The 13,007-nt window shown below is 35.7% G+C and overlaps 1 non-coding gene across 1 annotated transcript; it reads right to left on the bottom strand.

Annotated features, from left to right (window-relative positions):
* Positions 1-279: 279 nt before the first annotated feature.
* Positions 280-353, bottom strand: TRNAF-AAA (transfer RNA phenylalanine (anticodon AAA)). The gene has a single exon. It is a non-coding gene; the product is annotated as a tRNA-Phe (tRNA).
* Between the last annotated feature and the right edge of the window lie 12,654 nt (positions 354-13,007).

The raw sequence follows: 13,007 nt of genomic DNA, 5'->3' as shown, positions 1-13,007 counted from the left end.
TAGCCTTAGCATTTCTTAGATTTGCCATATTGCTATATTTGAGAAAAAGTTTTCTATGTATGCCATATAGAGAAATGCTGCATCAGCCAAAGGATGACATTTTTGTTTATTCCTAACTTGGATTTAAATATTCTCTGTTTTGTATGTGTCTATGATGTTCTCTAGCAAGTTTCAAGGGCTGCTAACTGTAGCCAATGCATTCATCCCACACTTCATGCACTTTGCCGCTGGATAAAATCCCTTCTTGGCATTTCTTGTAGGACAACAAGAAGAAGCACATGGCCCGTATGGGGATCAAACACATGACCTTGGCGTTTTTAGCACAACGCTCTAACCAACTGAGCTAACCGGCCAAACATAAAAACATCCGCAAACACAAAAATGCCAAATGTACCTAAAACAGGAGAACATTCAGTATTTCAAAGATCAGCAATATTGAGTAGAGGAAGACTCTCTAATAATGGGTTCCATGGTGTAATGGTGAGCACTTTGGACTTTGAATCCAGTAATCTGATTTCAAATCTTTGTGGGATCTAACTTTGTTCAATTTGCTTAAAGTTGAATTTTAGGATAGCTTATCTATATTTATACTTTGTATAAATCCCATCATCTTCAGTGGTTTTTTTACTCCAAACTAATTTTGAAGCTGTTTCAAATCAGTTTTCAACTGGAGAGATGTTTGTCAAACATTTGGAAATAGGAAAAGTTGCAATAAGAATGCAGTGATCCATCACTTGTGCTATGGTTTTAAGATATTCTGGTTTTAAGAATTTTCTTCTTCAGTGTGCACTAATGAGAGTAAAGGTCTGTTCTTCTTCTCTTTTTAAAACTTAGTCCCCCATAGTAGATTCAATCACCAAATAAATGTCCTGATTGATTAATTAGCCTTAGCATTTCTTAGATTTGCCATATTGCTATATTTGAGAAAAAGTTTTCTATGTATGCCATATAGAGAAATGCTGCATCAGCCAAAGGATGACATTTTTGTTTATTCCTAACATTGATTTAAAAATTCTCTGTTTTGTATGTGTCTATGATGTTCTCTAGCAAGTTTCAAAGGCTGCTAACTGTAGCTAATGCATTCATCCCACACTTCATGCACTTTGCCGCTGGATAAAATCCCTTCTTGGCATTTCTTGTAGGACAACAAGAAAAAGCACATGGCCCATATGGGGATCGAACACATGACCTTGGCGTTATTAGCACAACGCTCTAACCAACTGAGCTAACCGGCCAAACATAAAAACATCAGCAAACACAAAAATGTCAAATGTACCTAAAACAGGAGAACATTCAGTATTTCAAAGATCAGCAATATTGAGTAGAGGAAGACTCTCTAATAATGGGTTCCATGGTGTAATGGTGAGCACTTTGGACTTTGAATCCAGAAATCTGATTTCAAATCTTGGTGGGACCTAACTTTGTTCAATTTCCTTAAAGTTGAATTTTAGGATAGCTTATCTATATTTAAACTTTGTATAAATCCCATCATCTTCAGTGGTTTTTTTACTCCAAACTAATTTTGAAGCTGTTTCAAATCAGTTTTCAACTGGAGAGATGTTTGTCAAACATTTGGAAATAGGAAAAGTTGCAATAAGAATGCAGTGATCCATCACTTGTGCTATGGTTTTAAGATATTCTGGTTTTAAGAATTTTCTTCTTCAGTGTGCACTAATGAGAGTAAAGGTCTGTTCTTCTTCTCTTTTTAAAACTTAGTCCCCCATAGTAGATTCAATCACCAAATAAATGTCCTGATTGATTAATTAGCCTTAGCATTTCTTAGATTTGCCATATTGCTATATTTGAGAAAAAGTTTTCTATGTATGCCATATAGAGAAATGCTGCATCAGCCAAAGGATGACATTTTTGTTTATTCCTAACATGGATTTAAAAATTCTCTGTTTTGTATGTGTCTATGATGTTCTCTAGCAAGTTTCAAGGGCTGCTAACTGTAGCCAATGCATTCATCCCACACTTCATGCACTTTGCCGCAGGATAAAATCCCTTCTTGGCATTTCTTGTAGGACAACAAGAAAAAGCACATGGCCCGTATGGGGATCAAACACATGACCTTGGCGTTATTAGCACCATGCTCTAACCAACTGAGCTAACCGGCCAAACATAAAAACATCAGCAAACACAAAAATGCCAAATGTACCTAAAACAGGAGAACATTCAGTATTTCAAAGATCAGCAATATTGAGTAGAGGAAGACTCTCTAATAATGGGTTCCATGGTGTAATGGTGAGCACTTTGGACTTTGAATCCAGTAATCTGATTTCAAATCTTGGTGGGACCTAACTTTGTTCAATTTCCTTAAAGTTGAATTTTAGGATAGCTTATCTATATTTAAACTTTGTATAAATCCCATCATCTTCAGTGGTTTTTTTACTCCAAACTAATTTTGAAGCTGTTTCAAATCAGTTTTCAACTGGAGAGATGTTTGTCAAACATTTGGAAATAGGAAAAGTTGCAATAAGAATGCAGTGATCCATCACTTGTGCTATGGTTTTAAGATATTCTGGTTTTAAGAATTTTCTTCTTCAGTGTGCACTAATGAGAGTAAAGGTCTGTTCTTCTTCTCTTCTTAAAACTTAGTCCCCCATAGTAGATTCAATCACCAAATAAATGTCCTGATTGATTAATTAGCCTTAGCATTTCTTAGATTTGCCATATTGCTATATTTGAGAAAAAGTTTTCTATGTATGCCATACAGAGAAATGCTGCATCAGCCAAAGGATGACAATTTTGTTTATTCCTAACATGGATTTAAAAATTCTCTGTTTTGTATGTGTCTATGATGTTCTCTAGCAAGTTTCAAGGGCTGCTAACTGTAGCCAATGCATTCATCCCACACTTCATGCACTTTGCCGCTGGATAAAATCCCTTCTTGGCATTTCTTATAGGACAAGAAGAAGAAGCACATGGCCCGTATGGGGATCAAACACATGACCTTGGCGTTATTAGCACAACACTCTAACCAACTGAGCTAACCGGCCAAACATAAAAACATCAGCAAACACAAAAATGCCAAATGTACCTAAAACAGGAGAACATTCAGTATTTCAAAGATCAGCAATATTGAGTAGAGGAAGACTCTCTAATAATGGGTTCCATGGTGTAATGGTGAGCACTTTGGACTTTGAATCCAGAAATCTGATTTCAAATCTTGGTGGGACCTAACTTTGTTCAATTTCCTTAAAGTTGAATTTTAGGATAGCTTATCTATATTTAAACTTTGTATAAATCCCATCATCTTCAGTGGTTTTTTTACTCCAAACTAATTTTGAAGCTGTTTCAAATCAGTTTTCAACTGGAGAGATGTTTGTCAAACATTTGGAAATAGGAAAAGTTGCAATAAGAATGCAGTGATCCATCACTTGTGCTATGGTTTTAAGATATTCTGGTTTTAAGAATTTTCTTCTTCAGTGTGCACTAATGAGAGTAAAGGTCTGTTCTTCTTCTCTTTTTAAAACTTAGTCCCCCATAGTAGATTCAATCACCAAATAAATGTCCTGATTGATTAATTAGCCTTAGCATTTCTTAGATTTGCCATATTGCTATATTTGAGAAAAAGTTTTCTATGTATGCCATATAGAGAAATGCTGCATCAGCCAAAGGATGACATTTTTGTTTATTCCTAACATGGATTTAAAAATTCTCTGTTTTGTATGTGTCTATGATGTTCTCTAGCAAGTTTCAAGGGCTGCTAACTGTAGCCAATGCATTCATCCCACACTTCATGCACTTTGCCGCAGGATAAAATCCCTTCTTGGCATTTCTTGTAGGACAACAAGAAAAAGCACATGGCCCGTATGGGGATCAAACACATGACCTTGGCGTTATTAGCACCATGCTCTAACCAACTGAGCTAACCGGCCAAACATAAAAACATCAGCAAACACAAAAATGCCAAATGTACCTAAAACAGGAGAACATTCAGTATTTCAAAGATCAGCAATATTGAGTAGAGGAAGACTCTCTAATAATGGGTTCCATGGTGTAATGGTGAGCACTTTGGACTTTGAATCCAGTAATCTGATTTCAAATCTTGGTGGGACCTAACTTTGTTCAATTTCCTTAAAGTTGAATTTTAGGATAGCTTATCTATATTTAAACTTTGTATAAATCCCATCATCTTCAGTGGTTTTTTTACTCCAAACTAATTTTGAAGCTGTTTCAAATCAGTTTTCAACTGGAGAGATGTTTGTCAAACATTTGGAAATAGGAAAAGTTGCAATAAGAATGCAGTGATCCATCACTTGTGCTATGGTTTTAAGATATTCTGGTTTTAAGAATTTTCTTCTTCAGTGTGCACTAATGAGAGTAAAGGTCTGTTCTTCTTCTCTTCTTAAAACTTAGTCCCCCATAGTAGATTCAATCATCAAATAAATGTCCTGATTGATTAATTAGCCTTAGCATTTCTTAGATTTGCCATATTGCTATATTTGAGAAAAAGTTTTCTATGTATGCCATACAGAGAAATGCTGCATCAGCCAAAGGATGACAATTTTGTTTATTCCTAACATGGATTTAAAAATTCTCTGTTTTGTATGTGTCTATGATGTTCTCTAGCAAGTTTCAAGGGCTGCTAACTGTAGCCAATGCATTCATCCCACACTTCATGCGCTTTGCCGCAGGATAAAATCCCTTCTTGGCATTTCTTATAGGACAACAAGAAGAAGCACATGGCCCGTATGGGGATCAAACACATGACCTTGGCGTTATTAGCACAACACTCTAACCAACTGAGCTAACCGGCCAAACATAAAAACATCAGCAAACACAAAAATGCCAAATGTACCTAAAACAGGAGAACATTCAGTATTTCAAAGATCAGCAATATTGAGTAGAGGAAGACTCTCTAATAATGGGTTCCATGGTGTAATGGTGAGCACTTTGGACTTTGAATCCAGTAATCTGATTTCAACTCTTGGTGGGACCTAACTTTGTTCAATTTGCTTAAAGTTGAATTTTAGGATAGCCTATCTATATTTAAACTTTGTATAAATCCCATCATCTTCAGTGGTTTTTTTACTCCAAACTAATTTTGAAGCTGTTTCAAATCAGTTTTCAACTGGAGAGATGTTTGTCAAACATTTGGAAATAGGAAAAGTTGCAATAAGAATGCAGTGATCCATCACTTGTGCTATGGTTTTAAGATATTCTGGTTTTAAGAATTTTCTTCTTCAGTGTGCACTAATGAGAGTAAAGGTCTGTTCTTCTTCTCTTTTTAAAACTTAGTCCCCCATAGTAGATTCAATCACCAAATAAATGTCCTGATTGATTAATTAGCCTTAGCATTTCTTAGATTTGCCATATTGCTATATTTGAGAAAAAGTTTTCTATGTATGCCATATAGAGAAATGCTGCATCAGCCAAAGGATGACATTTTTGTTTATTCCTAACATGGATTTAAAAATTCTCTGTTTTGTATGTGTCTATGATGTTCTCTAGCAAGTTTCAAAGGCTGCTAACTGTAGCTAATGCATTCATCCCACACTTCATGCACTTTGCCGCTGGATAAAATCCCTTCTTGGCATTTCTTGTAGGACAACAAGAAAAAGCACATGGCCCGTATGGGGATCGAACACATGACCTTGGCGTTATTAGCACAACGCTCTAACCAACTGAGCTAACCGGCCAAACATAAAAACATCAGCAAACACAAAAATGCCAAATGTACCTAAAACAGGAGAACATTCAGTATTTCAAAGATCAGCAATATTGAGTAGAGGAAGACTCTCTAATAATGGGTTCCATGGTGTAATGGTGAGCACTTTGGACTTTGAATCCAGTAATCTGATTTCAAATCTTGGTGGGACCTAACTTTGTTCAATTTCCTTAAAGTTGAATTTTAGGATAGCTTATCTATATTTAAACTTTGTATAAATCCCATCATCTTCAGTGGTTTTTTTACTCCAAACTAATTTTGAAGCTGTTTCAAATCAGTTTTCAACTGGAGAGATGTTTGTCAAACATTTGGAAATAGGAAAAGTTGCAATAAGAATGCAGTGATCCATCACTTGTGCTATGGTTTTAAGATATTCTGGTTTTAAGAATTTTCTTCTTCAGTGTGCACTAATGAGAGTAAAGGTCTGTTCTTCTTCTCATTTTAAAACTTAGTCCCCCATAGTAGATTCAATCACCAAATAAATGTCCTGATTGATTAATTAGCCTTAGCATTTCTTAGATTTGCCATATTGCTATATTTGAGAAAAAGTTTTCTATGTATGCCATATAGAGAAATGCTGCATCAGCCAAAGGATGACATTTTTGTTTATTCCTAACATGGATTTAAAAATTCTCTGTTTTGTATGTGTCTATGATGTTCTCTAGCAAGTTTCAAGGGCTGCTAACTGTAGCCAATGCATTCATCCCACACTTCATGCACTTTGCCGCAGGATAAAATCCCTTCTTGGCATTTCTTGTAGGACAACAAGAAAAAGCACATGGCCCGTATGGGGATCAAACACATGACCTTGGCGTTATTAGCACCATGCTCTAACCAACTGAGCTAACCGGCCAAACATAAAAACATCAGCAAACACAAAAATGCCAAATGTACCTAAAACAGGAGAACATTCAGTATTTCAAAGATCAGCAATATTGAGTAGAGGAAGACTCTCTAATAATGGGTTCCATGGTGTAATGGTGAGCACTTTGGACTTTGAATCCAGTAATCTGATTTCAACTCTTGGTGGGACCTAACTTTGTTCAATTTGCTTAAAGTTGAATTTTAGGATAGCCTATCTATATTTAAACTTTGTATAAATCCCATCATCTTCAGTGGTTTTTTTACTCCAAACTAATTTTGAAGCTGTTTCAAATCAGTTTTCAACTGGAGAGATGTTTGTCAAACATTTGGAAATAGGAAAAGTTGCAATAAGAATGCAGTGATCCATCACTTGTGCTATGGTTTTAAGATATTCTGGTTTTAAGAATTTTCTTCTTCAGTGTGCACTAATGAGAGTAAAGGTCTGTTCTTCTTCTCTTTTTAAAACTTAGTCCCCCATAGTAGATTCAATCACCAAATAAATGTCCTGATTGATTAATTAGCCTTAGCATTTCTTAGATTTGCCATATTGCTATATTTGAGAAAAAGTTTTCTATGTATGCCATATAGAGAAATGCTGCATCAGCCAAAGGATGACATTTTTGTTTATTCCTAACATGGATTTAAAAATTCTCTGTTTTGTATGTGTCTATGATGTTCTCTAGCAAGTTTCAAAGGCTGCTAACTGTAGCTAATGCATTCATCCCACACTTCATGCACTTTGCCGCTGGATAAAATCCCTTCTTGGCATTTCTTGTAGGACAACAAGAAAAAGCACATGGCCCGTATGGGGATCGAACACATGACCTTGGCGTTATTAGCACAACGCTCTAACCAACTGAGCTAACCGGCCAAACATAAAAACATCAGCAAACACAAAAATGCCAAATGTACCTAAAACAGGAGAACATTCAGTATTTCAAAGATCAGCAATATTGAGTAGAGGAAGACTCTCTAATAATGGGTTCCATGGTGTAATGGTGAGCACTTTGGACTTTGAATCCAGTAATCTGATTTCAACTCTTGGTGGGACCTAACTTTGTTCAATTTGCTTAAAGTTGAATTTTAGGATAGCCTATCTATATTTAAACTTTGTATAAATCCCATCATCTTCAGTGGTTTTTTTACTCCAAACTAATTTTGAAGCTGTTTCAAATCAGTTTTCAACTGGAGAGATGTTTGTCAAACATTTGGAAATAGGAAAAGTTGCAATAAGAATACAGTGATCCATCACTTGTGCTATGGTTTTAAGATATTCTGGTTTTAAGAATTTTCTTCTTCAGTGTGCACTAATGAGAGTAAAGGTCTGTTCTTCTTCTCTTTTTAAAACTTAGTCCCCCATAGTAGATTCAATCACCAAATAAATGTCCTGATTGATTAATTAGCCTTAGCATTTCTTAGATTTGCCATATTGCTATATTTGAGAAAAAGTTTTCTATGTATGCCATATAGAGAAATGCTGCATCAGCCAAAGGATGACATTTTTGTTTATTCCTAACATGGATTTAAAAATTCTCTGTTTTGTATGTGTCTATGATGTTCTCTAGCAAGTTTCAAAGGCTGCTAACTGTAGCTAATGCATTCATCCCACACTTCATGCACTTTGCCGCTGGATAAAATCCCTTCTTGGCATTTCTTGTAGGACAACAAGAAAAAGCACATGGCCCGTATGGGGATCGAACACATGACCTTGGCGTTATTAGCACAACGCTCTAACCAACTGAGCTAACCGGCCAAACATAAAAACATCAGCAAACACAAAAATGCCAAATGTACCTAAAACAGGAGAACATTCAGTATTTCAAAGATCAGCAATATTGAGTAGAGGAAGACTCTCTAATAATGGGTTCCATGGTGTAATGGTGAGCACTTTGGACTTTGAATCCAGTAATCTGATTTCAAATCTTGGTGGGACCTAACTTTGTTCAATTTCCTTAAAGTTGAATTTTAGGATAGCTTATCTATATTTAAACTTTGTATAAATCCCATCATCTTCAGTGGTTTTTTTACTCCAAACTAATTTTGAAGCTGTTTCAAATCAGTTTTCAACTGGAGAGATGTTTGTCAAACATTTGGAAATAGGAAAAGTTGCAATAAGAATGCAGTGATCCATCACTTGTGCTATGGTTTTAAGATATTCTGGTTTTAAGAATTTTCTTCTTCAGTGTGCACTAATGAGAGTAAAGGTCTGTTCTTCTTCTCTTTTTAAAACTTAGTCCCCCATAGTAGATTCAATCACCAAATAAATGTCCTGATTGATTAATTAGCCTTAGCATTTCTTAGATTTGCCATATTGCTATATTTGAGAAAAAGTTTTCTATGTATGCCATATAGAGAAATGCTGCATCAGCCAAAGGATGACATTTTTGTTTATTCCTAACATGGATTTAAAAATTCTCTGTTTTGTATGTGTCTATGATGTTCTCTAGCAAGTTTCAAGGGCTGCTAACTGTAGCCAATGCATTCATCCCACACTTCATGCACTTTGCCGCAGGATAAAATCCCTTCTTGGCATTTCTTGTAGGACAACAAGAAAAAGCACATGGCCCGTATGGGGATCAAACACATGACCTTGGCGTTATTAGCACCATGCTCTAACCAACTGAGCTAACCGGCCAAACATAAAAACATCAGCAAACACAAAAATGCCAAATGTACCTAAAACAGGAGAACATTCAGTATTTCAAAGATCAGCAATATTGAGTAGAGGAAGACTCTCTAATAATGGGTTCCATGGTGTAATGGTGAGCACTTTGGACTTTGAATCCAGTAATCTGATTTCAACTCTTGGTGGGACCTAACTTTGTTCAATTTGCTTAAAGTTGAATTTTAGGATAGCCTATCTATATTTAAACTTTGTATAAATCCCATCATCTTCAGTGGTTTTTTTACTCCAAACTAATTTTGAAGCTGTTTCAAATCAGTTTTCAACTGGAGAGATGTTTGTCAAACATTTGGAAATAGGAAAAGTTGCAATAAGAATGCAGTGATCCATCACTTGTGCTATGGTTTTAAGATATTCTGGTTTTAAGAATTTTCTTCTTCAGTGTGCACTAATGAGAGTAAAGGTCTGTTCTTCTTCTCTTTTTAAAACTTAGTCCCCCATAGTAGATTCAATCACCAAATAAATGTCCTGATTGATTAATTAGCCTTAGCATTTCTTAGATTTGCCATATTGCTATATTTGAGAAAAAGTTTTCTATGTATGCCATATAGAGAAATGCTGCATCAGCCAAAGGATGACATTTTTGTTTATTCCTAACATGGATTTAAAAATTCTCTGTTTTGTATGTGTCTATGATGTTCTCTAGCAAGTTTCAAGGGCTGCTAACTGTAGCCAATGCATTCATCCCACACTTCATGCACTTTGCCGCAGGATAAAATCCCTTCTTGGCATTTCTTGTAGGACAACAAGAAAAAGCACATGGCCCGTATGGGGATCAAACACATGACCTTGGCGTTATTAGCACCATGCTCTAACCAACTGAGCTAACCGGCCAAACATAAAAACATCAGCAAACACAAAAATGCCAAATGTACCTAAAACAGGAGAACATTCAGTATTTCAAAGATCAGCAATATTGAGTAGAGGAAGACTCTCTAATAATGGGTTCCATGGTGTAATGGTGAGCACTTTGGACTTTGAATCCAGTAATCTGATTTCAAATCTTGGTGGGACCTAACTTTGTTCAATTTCCTTAAAGTTGAATTTTAGGATAGCTTATCTATATTTAAACTTTGTATAAATCCCATCATCTTCAGTGGTTTTTTTACTCCAAACTAATTTTGAAGCTGTTTCAAATCAGTTTTCAACTGGAGAGATGTTTGTCAAACATTTGGAAATAGGAAAAGTTGCAATAAGAATGCAGTGATCCATCACTTGTGCTATGGTTTTAAGATATTCTGGTTTTAAGAATTTTCTTCTTCAGTGTGCACTAATGAGAGTAAAGGTCTGTTCTTCTTCTCTTTTTAAAACTTAGTCCCCCATAGTAGATTCAATCACCAAATAAATGTCCTGATTGATTAATTAGCCTTAGCATTTCTTAGATTTGCCATATTGCTATATTTGAGAAAAAGTTTTCTATGTATGCCATATAGAGAAATGCTGCATCAGCCAAAGGATGACATTTTTGTTTATTCCTAACTTGGATTTAAAAATTCTCTGTTTTGTATGTGTCTATGATGTTCTCTAGCAAGTTTCAAGGGCTGCTAACTGTAGAAAATGCATTCATCCCACACTTCATGCACTTTGCCGCTGGATAAAATCCCTTCTTGGCATTTCTTGTAGGACAACAAGAAGAAGCACATGGCCCGTATGGGGATCAAACACATGACCTTGGCGTTATTAGCACAATGCTCTAACCAACTGAGCTTACCGCCCAAACATAAAAACATCAGCAAACACAAAAATGCCAAATGTACCTAAAACAGGAGAGCATTCAGTATTTCAAAGATCAGCAATATTGAGTAGAGGAAGACTCTCTAATAATGGGTTCCATGGTGTAATGGTGAGCACTTTGGACTTTGAATCCAGTAATCTGATTTCAAATCTTGGTGGGACCTAACTTTGTTCAATTTCCTTAAAGTTGAATTTTAGGATAGCTTATCTATATTTAAACTTTGTATAAATCCTATCATCTTCAGTGGTTTTTTTACTCCAAACTAATTTTGAAGCTGTTTCAAATCAGTTTTCAACTGGAGAGATGTTTGTCAAACATTTGGAAATAGGAAAAGTTGCAATAAGAATGCAGTGATCCATCACTTGTGCTATGGTTTTAAGATATTCTGGTTTTAAGAGTTTTCTTCTTCAGTGTGCACTAATGAGAGTAAAGGTCTGTTCTTCTTCTCTTTTTAAAACTTAGTCCCCCATAGTAGATTCAATCACCAAATAAATGTCCTGATTGATTAATTAGCCTTAGCATTTCTTAGATTTGCCATATTGCTATATTTGAGAAAAAGTTTTCTATGTATGCCATATAGAGAAATGCTGCATCAGCCAAAGGATGACATTTTTGATTATTCCTAACATGGATTTAAAAATTCTCTGTTTTGTATGTGTCTATGATGTTCTCTAGCAAGTTTCAAGGGCTGCTAACTGTAGCCAATGCATTCATCCCACACTTCATGCACTTTGCCGCAGGATAAAATCCCTTCTTGGCATTTCTTGTAGGACAACAAGAAAAAGCACATGGCCCGTATGGGGATCAAACACATGACCTTGGCATTATTAGCACCATGCTCTAACCAACTGAGCTAACCGGCGAAAACATAAAAACATCAGCAAACACAAAAATGCCAAATGTACCTAAAACAGGAGAACATTCAGTATTTCAAAGATCAGCAATATTGAGTAGAGGAAGACTCTCTAATAATGGGTTCCATGGTGTAATGGTGAGCACTTTGGACTTTGAATCCAGTAATCTGATTTCAAATCTTGGTGGGACCTAACTTTGTTCAATTTCCTTAAAGTTGAATTTTAGGATAGCTTATCTATATTTAAACTTTGTATAAATCCCATCATCTTCAGTGGTTTTTTTACTCCAAACTAATTTTGAAGCTGTTTCAAATCAGTTTTCAACTGGAGAGATGTTTGTCAAACATTTGGAAATAGGAAAAGTTGCAATAAGAATGCAGTGATCCATCAGTTGTGCTATGGTTTTAAGATATTCTGGTTTTAAGAATTTTCTTCTTCAGTGTGCACTAATGAGAGTAAAGGTCTGTTCTTCTTCTCTTCTTAAAACTTAGTCCCCCATAGTAGATTCAATCACCAAATAAATGTCCTGATTGATTAATTAGCCTTAGCATTTCTTAGATTTGCCATATTGCTATATTTGAGAAAAAGTTTTCTATGTATGCCATACAGAGAAATGCTGCATCAGCCAAAGGATGACAATTTTGTTTATTCCTAACATGGATTTAAAAATTCTCTGTTTTGTATGTGTCTATGATGTTCTCTAGCAAGTTTCAAGGGCTGCTAACTGTAGCCAATGCATTCATCCCACACTTCATGCACTTTGCCGCTGGATAAAATCCCTTCTTGGCATTTCTTGTAGGACAACAAGAAAAAGCACATGGCCCATATGGGGATCGAACACATGACCTTGGCGTTATTAGCACAATGCTCTAACCAACTGAGCTAACCGGCCAAACATAAAAACATCAGCAAACACAAAAATGCCAAATGTACCTAAAACAGGAGAACATTCAGTATTTCAAAGATCAGCAATATTGAGTAGAGGAAGACTCTCTAATAATGGGTTCCATGGTGTAATGGTGAGCACTTTGGACTTTGAATCCAGAAATCTGATTTCAAATCTTGGTGGGACCTAACTTTGTTCAATTTCCTTAAAGTTGAATTTTAGGATAGCTTATCTATATTTAAACTTTGTATAAATCCCATCATCTTCAGTGGTTTTTTTACTCCAAACTAATTTTGAAGCTGTTTCAAATC

Source organism: Taudactylus pleione, unplaced genomic scaffold (assembly GCF_031769625.1).
Source record: "Taudactylus pleione unplaced genomic scaffold, aTauple2 ptg000085l, whole genome shotgun sequence".
Classification (NCBI taxonomy): Eukaryota; Metazoa; Chordata; class Amphibia; order Anura; family Myobatrachidae; genus Taudactylus; species Taudactylus pleione.
This window is presented reverse-complemented; position numbering and strand designations above follow the sequence as displayed.